Source organism: Saccopteryx bilineata, chromosome 1, assembly GCF_036850765.1.
Source record: "Saccopteryx bilineata isolate mSacBil1 chromosome 1, mSacBil1_pri_phased_curated, whole genome shotgun sequence".
Taxonomy (NCBI): domain Eukaryota; kingdom Metazoa; phylum Chordata; class Mammalia; order Chiroptera; family Emballonuridae; genus Saccopteryx; species Saccopteryx bilineata.
The window spans coordinates 217,045,233-217,062,232 of NC_089490.1; positions in this window are offsets into that span (position 1 = coordinate 217,045,233).

The following is a 17,000-nucleotide window of genomic DNA, read 5'->3' on the forward strand; positions in this document are numbered from 1 at the left end:
TGATAATAACAGCTAACATATTAAGCACATGTGTGCCAGGCATGGTTCTCAGTGCTTTACATGTATTATTTAACCCTCAAGAGACTCCCATGTACTGAGTACTGCTTTCACTCCATTGCATGGGTGACCTCACAGAATGTACGCCTACATTTCCCAAATTAGGCAGCTGGAAATTCAAGGAATAGATGTCAAATGTAGCTGTCCCTGCACGAACCAACTCTGGGGAAAAGCTGTGATGACCCAAGGGTAGAGGAGACGTAACACTTCTAAGAAAAATATAGGTAAAACAACTACTCCTGCGGTTTCCTCAAGGAGGGAAGTAAGGCTAGGGAAGTGACCGCTGAGTCCTTTGCCTTTCTCCTGCTAGAACTAGGGGAGAAGGGCTGGGTGGGAACAGCCAGGGAACTAGTCTGAGCAGGGCCACCATTCTGACTACTGTCCTCTGCTTCTTGGTGTCCAAAAGGCTATAGGGATAAGAACTGTGTCCTGGAGCTGAGCTGCTGGGCTGTGTTGTGGTCTTGCCCTACCCGCTAGGTGACACAGCTGAGCTTGCCCTACCCGCCAGGTGACACGGCTGACCTTGCCCTACCCGCCAGGTGACACGGCTGAACTCTGCTCTTTCTGCCCCTCTGCTGGAAAAGGACCAGAACCGTGGAAGCAGCAGTGTGCGTTCCAGGTTAGAAAACCAGACCCAAGTCTGCCACTCGGGAGCTCTGTGACCTCAAAAGGCTCCTAGTTGACCCAAGGCCTCAGCTTCCTATCTGTTAAGTGAGGATAACAAGAGCACCTGTTTTGTTAGGCATGGTGAAGCTTAGTGCATAAACACACAGGGAGCATCATATAAAGGGCAGAAACATTACACAAGCAAATAGTGACACAAATGCCATCGCTGGCCTGTCTGTCCTCACACGTCAGGGCACCTGCAGAGCCTGCTGGCTGAGCGGCTACAAGCCGGCCCTGCAGGCCATGCACTGCGCAGGAAAGCAGGCAAAGCCTTGTCTCCAGGAAGCCAGTGGGATCTCTCTGATTCACACTACCCTTAGCTTCTCAGGAGAAAATTGCCCTCTTGAAGTAAAAAATTAAATGAATTAAAATGGAAGGTCATGTTGTTGTATCAGAACAGCGAGAAACAGACATTTTGCCACACAATTAAGTAGCCAAATTAGGAGTCTTTATTTTAAAGCCGATGACAACATGGAGACCTGAGTCATTCAAATCATGCAGCCCCAAACACAGTTTGAGGTCAGCTTTTAAAGACAAAATTACACACTGATTGGGGAATAGGGAGGAGGGGAAGCATAGCAGTAAAACAAAGCAGTGAAACAAGCTCTCTCATATTGTTTATCTATAGGGTTAGTTCAGGGAGAAACATTCTGGGAACATCTGCAACCTTGCAGAACTATCTAAGGCCACAGCCTGGAAAACCAACCTCAAGGCCAGGGTAGGGAGTCTTTTAGAAAAAAGTAAGTTCTGCTGAGAGTTTCTTTGTTTTAGAGAAAGTAAGTTCTGCTGAAGATTACTTATGCTAAGAGCCTTTCTTTTCTACATTTCAATGTTTTGCTAAAAAAAATTGCAGATTGCTCTGTCCAGATAACTTGGTTGGCTAGAGCTTCATCCCAAAGCACAGAGGTTGCTGGTTTGAGCCCCTGTCAGGGCACATACAGGAGGAGATAAATGTTCCTGTCTCTGTGTGTGTCTCTCTCTCTTCCTTTCTCTCTAAAATCAATAAAATAAACTTTTTTAAAAACTGCACCTTAGCCTGACCAGGCGGTGGCGCAATGGATAGAGCGTCGGACTGGGATGCGGAGGACCCAGGTTCGAGACCCCAAGGTCGCTGGCTTGAGCACGGTCTCATCTGCTTTGAGCAAAAGCCCACCAGCTTGGACCCAAGGTCGCTGGCTTCAGCAAGGGGTTACTCTGTCTGCTGTAGCCCCACGGTCAAGGCACATATGAGGAAGCAATCAATGAACAACTAAGGTGTTGTAACGAAAAAACTGATGATTGATGCTTCTCATCTCTCTCTGTTCCTGTCTGTCTGTCCCTATCTATCCCTCTCTCTGACTCTCTCTCTGTCTCTGTAAATAAAAACAATAAAAAAAAATTGTACCTTATATTAACCCCATGGATTATGAGTCAGGTGCCCCAGCCTCTAAACTGAAGAACCTAACATGGGGTAGCCTGAAGGGCCAGGGCCTCACCCCTCACCTGAGGCCTCACTGAGTCCCCTGTGTCCCTTGAAGAGGAAGAACTTGTGACATTCTTATTCTGTTTGACTAACACTTACAGGGCGCTTGCCAGGCCCTTTCCAAGTGCTTTACAAATACAGGTATCCCTCGCCATATCATAGCTCACTGTATCACTGTATCACAGTATCACTGTCTCACTGTATCACAGATTTTAAAATTGGATATATCTAATTTTGTATCACAGATTTTTTGCTATATTGTGGAATTTTGTGGTATATAGGTATTTTTATATATTTATTATTTTAATTATTTTTTGTGGTTAAATAAGCATTTTCTAGCCTAAAAATCTGAAAACAATATAAAAATATTAAAACATATTAAAATATTAAATTGAATTAATTCATCATTATCTTCATCATTTAAGTTGTGTATTCACTGGTGAGTACTCATATAGAATTTTATGTTGTTAAAATTACGTAGGCTTAAGAGTGTAGAAAGCGTTTAAGAGCATAAGAAGTGTCTATAAGAGTGTGGGAAAGGTTAATAACAGCGTGGGAAAGGTTTATAAGAGTGTGAGAAGAGTTTATAAAGCCTTAAAATATATATAAATAATAAAATAAATATAAGGTTGCTACTTTGCGGTTTTTGCCCATCATGGAGGGTTCTGGAACCTAGCCCCCGCAATAGACGAGGGAGCTCTTGTATTAGCACATTGGTCCTCAGACAATAGTGAAGCAGGGACCCTTAGAAACCTCTCCTTTATCAACAGGAAGGTGAGCTGCATGGAGTTCAGCAACATGATGAAGTAAATTATTTTCTATTGTTTTGCTTCCGTTTCTTAAATGCCTTTTTTTTTTTTTTCACTTTTCCGATGCTGGAAACGGGGAGGCAGTCAGACAGACTCCCGCACGCACCCGACCAACGGGGATCCACCCGGCACGCCCACCAGGGGGCGACGCCCTGCCCCTCTGGGGCATCGCTCCCACCGCGTCCAGAGCCACCCCAGCGCCTGAGGCAGAGGCCACAGAGCCATCCCCAGCGCCCCGGCCATCCCCTCTCCAATGGAGCCTCGCTGCCGGAGGGGAAGAGAGAGACAGAGAGGAAGGAGAGGGGGAGGGGTGGAGAAGCAAATGGCCCCCCGTGTGCCCTGGCCGGGAATCGAACCCGGGACTCCTGCACGCCAGGCCGACGCTCCACCGCTGAGCCAACCAGCCAGGGCCTTAAATGCTTTTTTTTGTTTGTGAAGGAATCATAGGCTAACAAGACTATAAAGCCTAATTCTTATTATCTCTAAAATAAAAAAAATCTAAGGCTAGACGGCTCATGGCTGAAGTTGCAGGTACCCAGGCAAAGGTCCAGAGCTGCCCAGGGTGGGACCCAGAGAGGTCACTGAAGCTGCCAGGGATCCTGCTAGAGACAGAATAGGGTCATTGAGGCTCCTATGCTGAGGTTGCCAGGGCTTCTTTCCCTATCTCTTTTTATTTAAGAACAGCATTCCAGTGAGGTTCAGTGTATAAACCCATTGCCTAGGTGAGTGAATCATATTGATGTTTTGTTATTTTTTTCCTTATGGTTATTATTATTTTTAGATTTTATTTATTGATTTTAGAGAGAGGAGACAGAGAAAAAGAGAGAAACGGGGCGGGGGGAGGAGCAGGAAGTATCAACTCACAGTAACTGCTTCTCATTTGTACCTTGACCCCTCAAGCCTGGGGCTTTGAACCAGTGATATTCTAGGTCCACGCTCTATTCAGCGCGCCACCACAGGCCAGGTCATTTCTCCTTATGTTTTTCTTTACCCTTTTCACAGTTCAAAGAAATAATTAAGCTTCAGTTCCTGTCCCCACCCCCTACCCCCTGCCCATCTTGGGGGAAGTTATCAGCAGAGTAGAAGGCAAATAATTTCCACAAAATGCTTCCTTCTTAGGCTTCTGAGTTCAATGACTAAATCCCAAGGGGAAAGAAGTGGAGAGGTGGGGGAGGAGCAAGAGGGAGAGTCCCTCAGGGCTGGGGAAGGGTTAGAAAGGGTTTTTGTCCTGCAGACTCTCTCCCAGGCCACACTGAGGGGACCACAAGACCTGGAGAGAGGCAGTCTTGGAAAAGGGTCTGAGTTGCAAATGTAGCACAGAAGCCACAGGGGTGAAGCTGGACCCATGACTGGTGACCAGCCGCCCCCCACCCGCCTCAATACCACATACAATGCAGTTCTTTTCTTTTTTTTTTTTTTTTTTTTGTATTTTTGTATTTTTCTGAAGCTGGAAACTGGGAGAGACAGTCAGACAGACTCGTGCATGCGCCCGACCGGGATCCACCCGGCACGCCCACCAGGAGCAATGCTCTGCCCACCAGGGGGTGATGCTGTGCCCCTCCGGGGGCATCGCTCTGCCGCGACCAGAGCCACTCGAGCGCCTGGGACAGAGGCCAAGGAGCCATCCCCAGCGCCCGGGCCATCTTTGCTCCAGTGGAGCCTCGGCTGCAGGAACAGAAGAGAGAGACAGAGAGGAAGGAGGGGGGGGGGGTGGAGAAGCAAATGGGCACTTCTCCTATGTGCCCTGGCCAGGAATCGAACCCGGGTCCCCCGCACGCCACGCTGACGCTCTACCGCTGAGCCAACCGGCCAGGGCCACAATGCGGTTCTTTTTTTTTTTGCATTTTTCTGAAGCTGGAAACAGGGAGAGACAGTCAGACAGACTCCCGCATGCGCCCTACCGGGATCCACCCGGCACGCCCACCAGGGGCGATGCTCTGCCCACCAGGGGGCGATGCTCTGCCCATCCTGGGCGTCGCCATGTTGCGACCAGAGCCACTCTAGCGCCTGAGGCAGAGGCCACAGAGCCATCCCCAGCGCCCGGGCCATCTTTGCTCCAATGGAGCCTTGGCTGCGGGAGGGGAAGAGAGAGACAGAGAGGAAGGCGCGGCGGAGGGGTGGAGAAGCAAATGGGCGCTTCTCCCGTGTGCCCTGGCCAGGAATCGAACCCGGGTCCTCCGCACGCTAGGCCGACGCTCTACCGCTGAGCCAACCGGCCAGGGCTGGAAATGGCTGCAGGCAGCCTGGTCAGCCAGGTATGAGTAGAAGTGCCAACAATAGGGTTCCTAGATTAGCTCACACTGATGCCCAGTTGGCAAAACCCCACTCATGTGCTCGAAGCTTTACTTAAGTTTTTAATTCCTTAATTTACAAATATGAGCAGGCAACTAAGTCATATTGGATAGAGATTTTTTTTTAAAATGTGGAGGATGTGGAGAAAAGGGAACCCTCCTGCACTGCTGGTGGGAATGCAGACTGGTGCAGCCACTGTGGAAAACAGTATGGAGATTCCTCAAGAAATTAAAAATCGAACTGCCTTTTGACCCAGCTATACCACTCTTAGGAATATACCCCAAGAACACCATAGCACTGTTTGAAAAAAAGAAATGCACCCCCATGTTTATAGCAGCACTGTTCACAATAGCAAAGATCTGGAAACAGCTCAAGTGTCTGTCAGAGGACGAGTGGATTAAAAAGCTTGGGTATATATATACTATGGAATACTACTCAGCCATAAGAAATGATGACATCGGATCTTTTACAACAACATGGATGGACCTTGATAACATTATACTGAGTGAAATAAGTAAATCAGAAAAAACTAAGAACTATATGATTCCATACATAGGTGGGACATAAAAATGAGATTCAGAGACATGGGCAACAGTGTTGGGGTTACAGGGTGGGGGGAGGAGAGGGAGGGGGTTGAGGGAGGGCCCAAAGAAAACCAGTTAGAAGGTGATGGAAGACAACTTTATCAATGTCATCCCATCAAAATTAATCCAAAAAAAAAAAAAAAAAAAGAATGTGTCTCACAGCTAATTCAGGCAGTTAGAAGAATAGTATAAAGATGCTAATTCTGCTTCTCAGGCCACATCCTGCAAAAGGGACACCAAGCAAATTGGTGATTTGGCTCCTCTGATTTTGCCAATTGGATTAAAAAAAATAGGTCAGCGTCGGCCTAGCATGCGGAGGACCCGGGTTCAATTCCCAGCCAGGGCACACAGGAGAAGCGCCCATTTGCTTCTCCACCCCTCCGCCGCGCCTTCCTCTCTGTCTCTCTCTTCCCCTCCCGCAGCCAAGGCTCCATTGGAGCAAAGATGGCCCGGGCGCTGGGGATGGCTCTGTGGCCTCTGCCTCAGGCGCTAGAGTGGCTCTGGTCGCAACATGGCGACACCCAGGATGGGCAGAGCATCGCCCCCTGGTGGGCGTGCCGGGTGGATCCCGGTCGGGCGCATGCGGGAGTCTGTCTGACTGTCTCTCCCTGTTTCCAGCTTCAGAAAAATGAAAAAAAAAAAAAAGGTCAGGAACGCCCTGAAATGGAACTAACAATACATGAGCATAAATTTATTTTTTTATATTTTATTTATTGATTTTTAGAGAGAGGGGAGAGAGAGAGAGAGAGAAGGGGGAGGAGCAGGAAGCATCAACTCCCATATCTACCTTGACCAGGAAAGCCCAAGGTTTCGAATTGCAACCTCAGTGTTCCAGGTCGACGCTTTATCCCACTGCGCCATCACAGGTCAGATCACATGAGCATAAATTTAAAGGACTTTTAGATACTGGGGCTGATGTATCTGTTATTGCTAAGCTACATTGGCCTCCATCCTGGCCCACTCATGCAGCAGCCACAGAATTACAAGGTATAGGGCAGAGTAAATCCCCTCAAGAAAGTTCTAGTTTTCTACATTGGGAAGATTAAGAAGGTCATTCTGGATTTTTTAAGCCTTATGTGCTCCCTGGATGGCCAGTTAATTTGTGGGGTAGAGATGTTTTGAAAAATATGGAAGCATTACTTGTCAGTCCTAATGGTCTAGTCAGTACTCAGATGCTTGATCGGGAATTTTTGCCCACGAAGGGACTAGGGAAAGAACAGCGAGGAATTCTCACCCCCATAGAAATGGCACCCAATACCAGAAGGTGTGGATTAGGATATCAAAATTTGGCATAGGGGCCTTGGTAGCTCCTGCTACCTCAATAATGCATTGTGCAGACCCAGTTACTTGGAAATCAGATAATCCTGTATGGGTAGACCAATGGCCCCTTTCTCAGGAGAAACTTAGGGCAGCTGCTCAATTGGTACAAGAGCAGCTACAGCTTGGGCACATTGAACCATCTAATAGCCCATGGAATACACTTCCATATTTTGATCTTGTTGCCTCCTGGATTATCAAGGGGCATAGGCGACCCTTACAGCTTATAGGTTTTGAGCCTCAAAATTATTGTTGTTCCTTTTTTCAAAGGATCAACAACAATGGCTCTGGGAAACCTCCACTAAATGGCAAATCGCTCTTGCAAATCAATGGACAACTTAATACTAAAACTGCCAACTTAAAATCAGCTCAAAGTCTAGAATTATATGCCATGATCATGGTTTTTCAGCATTTGCCATATTCCCCCTTTAATCTATATACAGACAGAAAATAGTTACTTATGGTGTTTCCACTATAAAGACTGCTGTCTTAGGGACAAATGCTGATGAACCATTTCAGCAGTTCCTCCTTTTTCAAAGACCTGTATGTCAACAGAGAGCTCCATGTATTATAGGACATACTCGAGCTCACTCCATGCTCCCTGGAGCTTTAGCATAAGGGAATGCCCTTTTTGTGTGTGTGTGTGTGTATTTTTCTGAGGTTGAAGATGGGGAGGCAGCCAGACAGACTCCCCGCATGCGCCCGACCGGGATCCACCTGGCGCACCTACCGGGGGGGATGCTCTGCCCATCTGGGATGTTGCTCTGTTGCGACCAGAGCCACTCCAGCGCCTGAGGCAGAGGCCACAGAGCCATCCTCAGCGCCCGGGGCCAACTTTGCTCCAGTGAAGCCTTGGCTGCGGGAGGGGAGGAGAGAGACAGAGGGGAAGGAAAGAGGGAGGGGTGGAGAAGCAGATGGGCGCTTCTCCTGTGTGCCCTGGCTGGGAATCGAACCCAGGACTCCTGCACACCAGGCCGACGCTCTGCCACTGAGCCAACTGGCCAGGGCCTAGGAATGCCCTTGTTGATCAAGCTACCCAAAAGAAAATTATTTGGAGCAACCATGACAGATCGAGCAATTCAGTCTCATACTATTCATCACCAGAACGCTGCAGCCCTGTGTAAACAATTTCAACTTTCTCGGGAAGCAGCATGGCAGATTGGGAAATCCTGTCCAAGGGGTCCTATACTACAATCTGCCCCTTCATTTGGAGTTAACCCTTAAGGACCCCTACCAGGACAACTTTGGCAAATGGATGTTACTCATATACCTTCACTTGGCAAACAGTCCTATGTCCACGTTACAGTGGATACATATTCCGGATTTATAGTAACCTCTGTCAGAACAGGAGAGGCTGCTAAACATGTTATAGCTCATTGTCTGTATGCATTTTTATATTATTGGATTTCCTAAACTGGTTAAACTGACAATGCTCCTGCATATGGAGCAAAAGCATTTACTGTATCTTGTCATTCTTACAATCTTTAAAGTCAAGGTATTATTAAAGTGTACCCAGCAAATATTTTAAGATCAATTTAAAACAATTTTAAAAGGAGGGAGTCATATCCTGGAATTCCTACGGGTCTACCATATCATGCTTTTTACTTAAAAAAAAAATTTAATTTCTTTTGAATGCTGATGAACAGGAGACACCAAATCTTTTTCGCCTGCAAACTACTACCTTCTTTATTTGATCCAGCTAATAACACTGTTTTGTCTTTTTCCAAATAGCTCCAGATATATGGAAAAGATTTATATAAGTGGATGGGAATCCTCAAACCCCTCAGCGAGATCTTCTGAGCATGGCCTTTAAGATACCAAGAGGCAGAAAAAGCCCAATAGAAATCAGGGGAACTACCAGCTTTTAGGATACGTCCTTAAAGGCTCCAACGCCCCAAAGGGGTCTCATAGGATGCCATCTGGGTCCTGCTTCCATAGTGGAAAGGAAGGTCATTGAGCTGAAGCCTGCCAGACTTACATGCCTCTGCTGTGAGGAAACAGGGACACTGGAAGGTAGGCTTCCCCCTCGCTCCTCTAAGGGAGGGTTCACTCTCTTCCAGCCCTGCTCCAGCCACCTATGACCTAACCTTGCCCAGAATGCTGGGGTTTGCCACTGAAAGCTGAAGGTGCCCAGGGCTGTCGGCCCCATCTACGACATTGTGGAGGAGCCTAGAGTATTTCTTCCAAGAAGCAGGTAAACTGATCTCATCTGCACAAGGGCCACTTAATTATGTCTTGCCTGAATAGTCAGGTTTTTTATTCTTCCGTCTAAGATCTCTGTTGTGGGTGTTGATAGTCCTATTTTCTGCTGCTTTGCTTAATATATAGTGTTTCCTTTATTCCTCCTACCTCAATACCCCACTCATATTTTAGGCTGGAACCTACTCCTAATTTAGAGCTCTCTTTCCCCCTTTTGCCAACTTCTATTATGAATCTACCTTTGCCACCCAGCTTAGTGTATCCCAAGGTTTTCTTTACCAAGCCACAATCACAGAGCTCCAGGGAAAAGCAACCTGGTCTCATCTCTCCAGGCAGAGGAGAACAGAAGCTCCATCTCCACACATGCTGCGCATGGCTTTTCCAGTGTACCTGAATCATTACCAGCTAGAAGCAGGGGTTATTGGGACTTGGACCTGAGCTGCAAAGTATAGAATTGTGACAACAATTCCAGTGCCATGCGGACTTTTCCTGGATGTGGACTTTTCCTGGACTCCTGCTCCTTGTGACAGCTCCTAACAGACTGAACTGTGGTTGGGTTGCATTTTTCAGGGATTTGGCATGGTGTTGGGGCCAACTTGGATTTGGTGAACATGTTAAGGACACTACTCTTTTATGGATTCTTGCTGTATTGGCCAAGAGTTTGCTTAAAGGCTTTAATCACTGTTAAAAAAAAAAAAAAAAAAAAGGCCTGACCTGTGGTGGCGCAGTGGATAAAATGTCGACCTGGAAATGCTGAGGTCGCTGGTTTGAAACCCTGGGCTTGCCTGGTCAAGGCACATATGGGAGTTGATGCTTCCAGCTCCTCCCCCCTTCTCTCTCTCTCTCTGTCTCTCTCCCTCTCTCTGTCCTCTCTAAAAAAAAAAAAAAAAAAAAGAAGACTGGATAAAGAAGATGTGGCACATATACACCATGGTATACTATTCATCCATAAGAAATGATGACATCGGATCACTTACAACAAAATGGTGGGATCCTGATAACATTATATGGAGTGAAATAAGTAAATCAGAAAAAAACAAGAACTGCAGGAATCCATACATTGGTGGGACATAAAAATGAGACTAAGAGGTTATGGGGGGTGGGGGGAGGGAAGGAGAGAGAGGGGGTGGGGTGGGGGAGGGGCACAAATGACAAAATAACCTGGACATGTTTTATTTGAATATATGTACCCTGATTTATTGATGTCACCCCATTAAAATAAAAATTTATTTATTAAAAAAAAAGAATGAAAAAAAAAGAAGTTCTGTTATTTGTGACAACATGGATGAACCTGGAGGATATTATGTTAAGTGAAATAAGCCAGTCATAGGACAAATACTATGTGATTTCACTTATATAAGATATATAAAGAGGTCTACTTAAGCAGAGACCAAGGTTTTGGGAGAGGGAAATGGCAAGTTGTTCAATTGGTAGAGTTTCAGTTGTGCAAGTTGAGTAAATTCTAGAGAACTGCCATACAACAAAGCACGATGAGTTAACAAGATGTTGTGCACTTAAAACATTTGTTGAGAAAGTAGATGTCATGTTAAGTGTTTTTATCACCAAAAAAGGCAGAATACAACAAAAATTTTGAAAGTGATAGATATGTCCATTACCTTGATTTGTGTGATAACAGGTATGTCTAAATTCATCAAATTATGTATTATATACATTAAATATGTACAGTATGTTAATTATACTTCAGTAAAGCTGTTAACATTTTTTTAAAAAGTAAAAAAAAACAAACAAACAAAAAAACACAACCAGGAGGAATTAAGCTTAGAGAGAAAAAAACTTTAAAATGACAACAACAAAACCAGATAGATTGCCACCAACTTACCATGGTTCCACTTACGTTTTTTTGACTATGATATTTTTAGCTATGATGTTTAGAGGGTTAGGTGTCTTAAACACATTTTCGACTTAAAACATTTGCAACTTAGAGTGCTTTTATCTGGACATAACCCCGTTGTAAATCGATGAGCATCTGTATTCTTTTATTTATTTTTTTAAAAATTTCCACTGATTTGAGAGAGGGAAGAATGGGGAGAGAGAGAGAAAGAGAGAGAACATCAATTTACCATTCCACTAAGTTTTTTTAACTTTTCCATTGATTTTTCTTTTTAAAAAAATTTTTTTTCTTTTTATTTATTCATTTTAGAGAGGGGGGAGAGAGAGAGAGAGAGAGAGAGAGAGAGAGAGAGAGAGAAGGGGGGAGGAGCTGGAAGCATCAACTCCCATATGTGCCTTGACCAGGCTAGTGCAGGGTTTCGAACCAGCGACCTCAGCGTTCCAGGTCGACGCTTTATCCACTGCGCCACCACAAGTCAGGCCCATTGATTTTTGTTTTTAGATTTTTCTTAAAGGTTTTTTTTATGTTTTATTTATTCATTTTAGAGAGAGGAGAGAGAGAGAGAGAAGAGGGGATGGGAGTAGGAAGCATCAACTCCCACATGTGCCTTGACAGGAGAAGCCCAGGGTTTTGAACCAGCAACTTCAGCATTCCAAGTTGATGCTTCGTCCACTGTGCCACCACAAGTCAGGCAACGTTTCCATTGATTTGATCACTTTTTCCATTTAATTGTGCACTCACTGATTGCTCCCTATATGTGCCCTGACCGGGGATTGAACCTGAGATCTTGGAATGCCAGTATAACACTTTCTCTACTGAGCCACCCAGCCAGAGCACATCTGTATTCTAAATAGCCTCTGTGAGATAAAAGGGGGACAATCAGACACAAAAAGAGCTCTTGGAAATTAAAAATATAAAAACAGATATGAAATGAAAAACTCAATAGATTGGAAGATGAAGAAATTTCTCCAAAAATAAGGCAAAAAGAGATGAAAATAGAAAACTATCTTCTTTGCTTTTAAAGTTCTATTACATGTATATTTTAGCATTTAAATGTACTGTAGTCTATATGTGCTTGACCAGGCAGTGGCATAGTGGATAGAGCGTTGGACTGGGATGCAGAGGAACCAGGTTCGAAACCCCGAGGTCGCCAGCTTGAGCACGGGCTCACCAGCTTGAGCTCGGGGTCGTTGGCTTGAGTGTGGGATCATAGACATGACCCAATGGTTGTTGGTTTGAGCCCAAAGGTTGCTGGCTTGAGCAAGGGGTCAATTTGCTCTGCTGTAGCCTCCTGGTCAAGGCACATATGAGAAAGAAGTCAATGAACAACTAAAGTGCCACAACTATGAATTAATGCTTCTTATGTCTCTCCTGCTAAAATAAAGTTAAATAACTCAATAAATAAAACAAATGAAAGAAGATTTTGTCTTGGCACTCCCCTCTTGAGAGCACACCCACACCTGCCCCTTTCTGCTTTGTTTCCCCAGGCCTGTTACACTATCTTTCCTTCTCCTGAGCTCCAAGGGCCCTTCTGCCTCTGTAACTTGTTTTCTGAGCCTACACACCCAGCTGGCTCTCTTCTACTATCTTTGTAACTTTCTAAATAAACTTTCTTTCATAATTGGAAAAAAAAATTGTCTTCAGAAAATTTATTTAGAAACACTGATGTGAAATAATTCTGTAAGTTATGGTGTGGTTAAAAATGGCATTGAACGGAGGACCCGGGTTCGATTCCCGGCCAGGGCACACAGGAGAAGCACCCATTTGCTTCTCCACCCCTCCGCCGCGCTTTCTCTCTCTGTCTCTCTCTTCCCCTTCCGCAGCCAAGGCTCCATTGGAGCAAAGATGGCCCGGGCGCTGGGGATGGCTCTGTGGCCTCTGCCTCAGGCGCTAGAGTGGCTCTGGTCGCAACATGGCGACGCCCAGGATGGGCAGAGCATCGCCCCCTGGTGGGCAGAGCATCGCCCCTGGTGGGCGTGCCGGGTGGATCCCGGTCGGGCGCATGCGGGAGTCTGTCTGACTGTCTCTCCCTGTTTCCAGCTTCAGAAAAATCAAAAAAAAAAAAATGGCATTGAAAAGGCCTAGTTTTGAATACTGCTTCTCACACTCAGCAGAAACACAGCTTGGACAAACAGCAACCTCTCAGTCTCTTTCCTTAGCTTTATAATGAATAAAACAATATCTAATTTCCAGGGTTATTGTGAGAATCACATGAGATAATACCTGTGTTACCAGACACCTCATAAATGGGAACTGTCATCAGTTATTAAAGCAATATATTCAATAGTAATCATTTAATAAGCTTTCATCAATTGTCTATGTTATACTCAGCACTGTCTAGGGAAGCTGTTGAAAAAAAATGTGAAAACGCTGTGTGTGTGTGTTAATAAAATATACACTTTTCTCATCACACACAGAATGTATTTAACATACATGGATCTCACGTCTCTCACATGTCTCTGAGTTTGAAATGGGGATAAGATTCAATGGAAGGCCTCCTTTTCTCATCTTGTAAGAGCTATTATCTTAAAGTAGCTATATATGATTTGAAGTCACCTGTGTCACACATCATACTTAGGATTTTTCACTGTCATTGTTCAGGAATCAAAAGAAACAGGGATGTGTCTTACCATTTCACCATCATTATCCAGCCAAGTGCTCACCTTATAAATGGCGTAAGTATGACAACCATAGACCAATATTGTTAATGAGTATTAATGCAAAAATTCTAATAAAATTTTCACTAGAATCAGGCATTATAGTAAAATAATTATATAGTACAACAAATAGAATTAATTTATAGAGTGTAAGTGTGGTTCAGCATTAGGAATCTTTTTTAAAAACATATCAAATTAATATGAGAAAGGGAAAAAATCATAATTATGTCAACAGATGCAGAGATTCATTTGATAATTCAACATGCATTCCTGACCTAAAAAAATAGAAACCATAACTCTTAGCTGAGATGATCACTTCATTAACATAATGGTCAAAAGCCAACATTAGGTTTTAAGAAGAAAATAGGAAAAACATTCCTACTAGATACACATCTTACATAATTCCTAATTTCTTGATATTAATATGAAGCAAAAAACAGAAGCGGGTAAAAGTAGGTTTACAGTTGAGTATGTAAAGCAGAGTTTATTCTTATATTATTATTATTATTAACCTACTTTTGCCCATCTCTGTATAATTTACAATTTTGGAGGTTACAAATATTAAGAGTACATAAAATGTAAAAGAACTGAAAAGAGGCAAAATGACTTTATTTGCAGGTGATGTGATTATATACTAGAAAACTCCAAAGAAACAACCAGAAAACTATTAAAATCCATAAGATAATTACACAAGGCACTGGTTACAGTATCTGTAACTAAAATCAGTGTATTTCCTATAAAAAATCAGAAAATATAATGGAGGAAAGAATTTCATCACAACAGCACTGATAGATGAAATACTTATAAGTAAATTCACCAAGAAATGTCCTAGACCTACCTGAAGAAAATTTGAACATGCTACTGAAATACTAAACAGTTGCATACATGAATAAGAAGATTCAAAACTATAAAGATGTCAATTTTCCCTGACTTAATCTATAGACTAAGATTTCAATCAGAATGACAACTCTTTTTGGGAATGGTAGAGAATGGCATCAAATGACTCAATATGTAAGAATGGTTAGGAAAAGCTGAGATGGCATAAGAATGAGACCAGTCCTACAAGTCATTAAATATTATTAACCTACAGTTAATTAAAGCAGCTTGATGATGTCACAGAAATAGAAATATCAGTGGACTAGAATACAGAGCTTAAAAATGTACCCAGATACACATCTAGTATAAAGGTATATTATTTAAAAAAGTATATTATTAAAATGGCATTTCAAGTCATTGGGGAAAAGAGATGATTCGAAATTGTTGCAACAATTTTTAATTATTTGTGGGAAAATGGCATTCTTACATCAGATTTTACTCTAAAATGAATTGTAGATGAAACAAAAATTAAAATGTTAAAATATAATAGATTACTAGAAGATAAGTATGAATGTTTTTATTTTTATTTTTTAAAAATATTTTTTAAAATTATTTTTATTTATTTTTTCATTTTAGAGAAGAGAGAGAGAGAGAGAGAGAAGGGGGGAGGAGCAGGAAGCATCAACTCCCATATGTGCCTTGACCAGGCAAGCCCAGGGTTTTGAACCAGCGACCTCAGCATTCCAGGTAGACACTTGATCCACTGCACCACCACAGGTCAGGCAGTATGAATGTTTTTAGAATCTGAGAGTAGATAAGACCCTTCTAAACCTGATGAATAACAGGAAGTCTCCAAGAAAAAAACCCCAGAGAAATCTGACTTCGTGACAGACTAAATCTTCCTGTACTACAAAAATAATGAACAAACACAGTGGTAGAGCGCCAGCCTGGTGTGCAGGAGTCCTGGGTTCGATTCCCAGCCAGGGCACACAGGAGAGGCGCTCATTTGCTTCTCCACCCCTCCCCCTCTCCTTCCTCTCTGTCTCTCTCTTCCCCTCCCGCAGCCAAGGCTCTATTGGAGCAAAGTTGGCCTGGGCGCTGAGGATGGCTCCGTGGCCTCTGCCTTAGGCACTAGAATGGCTCTGGTTGCAATAGAGCGACGCACAGATGGGCAAAGCATCACCCCCTGGTGGGTGTGCTGGGTGGATCCTGGTTGGGCACATGCAGGAGTCTGTCTGACTGCCTCCCCGTTTCCAACTTCAGAAAAATACAAAAAAAAAAAAAAAAAAGAACAAATAAGAAAAATCTGTAACACTTCACATGTATGAAGAATTAATTTCTTAAATATATAATAAACTCCTACAAAAACCATAAATACAATCTAAGAATGGTGAAGAATGTAAACAGGTGATTAAAAAAATAGTTACTTAACCTCACTCAATTACAAACAAAATAGATACTATTTTTTCACAGATAGGAGTAATAAAAATAACTAAATCTCTCCCTAGCTGGGTGGCTCAGTGGATCAAGCTTCATTCTCGAGCACTGAGGTCACAGTTTGATCCCCAGAAGGGCACGTTCGAGAAGAAATCAATGAGTGCACAACTAGATGGAACAACTAGGTGGAATGAGTTTATGCTTCTCTCTCTTCCTTCCCCACCCCTTTCTTCCTATCTCTCAAATCAATGAAAAAGATTTTTTAAGATTACTAAAAATAAATCTTATTAATAACAATAATAATCATATTACCTAAAAAAATAAATGAATGAGTGGAAACAGGTGGCCTATATGGTTGGGGAGAAGGTAAAGTGGTGCAACTGACCTGGCCAGCAATTGACTTAAAATGAACAGTTTGCAGAGCTATTTCTAGAAATGTGTCCTATAGACCTATTCATACATTTAATTTCAGATGGATTTTCCACATTCCTCAAAATAACATTGCTCTCTCGCTTTAGGGTTTGGCCCCACAGTACTTCAGCTACTATAGTTTTATTGCTTTTTTGCAAGTTTGTATTCGATTATTTTATTTCATTAATTGAATTAACAAGTTTTGCATTTCACTTATTCTCAAATTTATATTTTCTAGTTTTAATCTCCATATTGTTTAATTTTAAAGCATCTTAAGAGAACGCATGTTCAAATTTATTTTGTCCTCCCTACCCTACATTATAGTCAATGTGAGGCATAGCATTCAGTAAATATTTTTAAATGTTATATGTGATAGTTCCCTTGGCATTTAAATATTACCTTAAAAAATATACATCCCTGTCATTTATGATCGGACTCCTA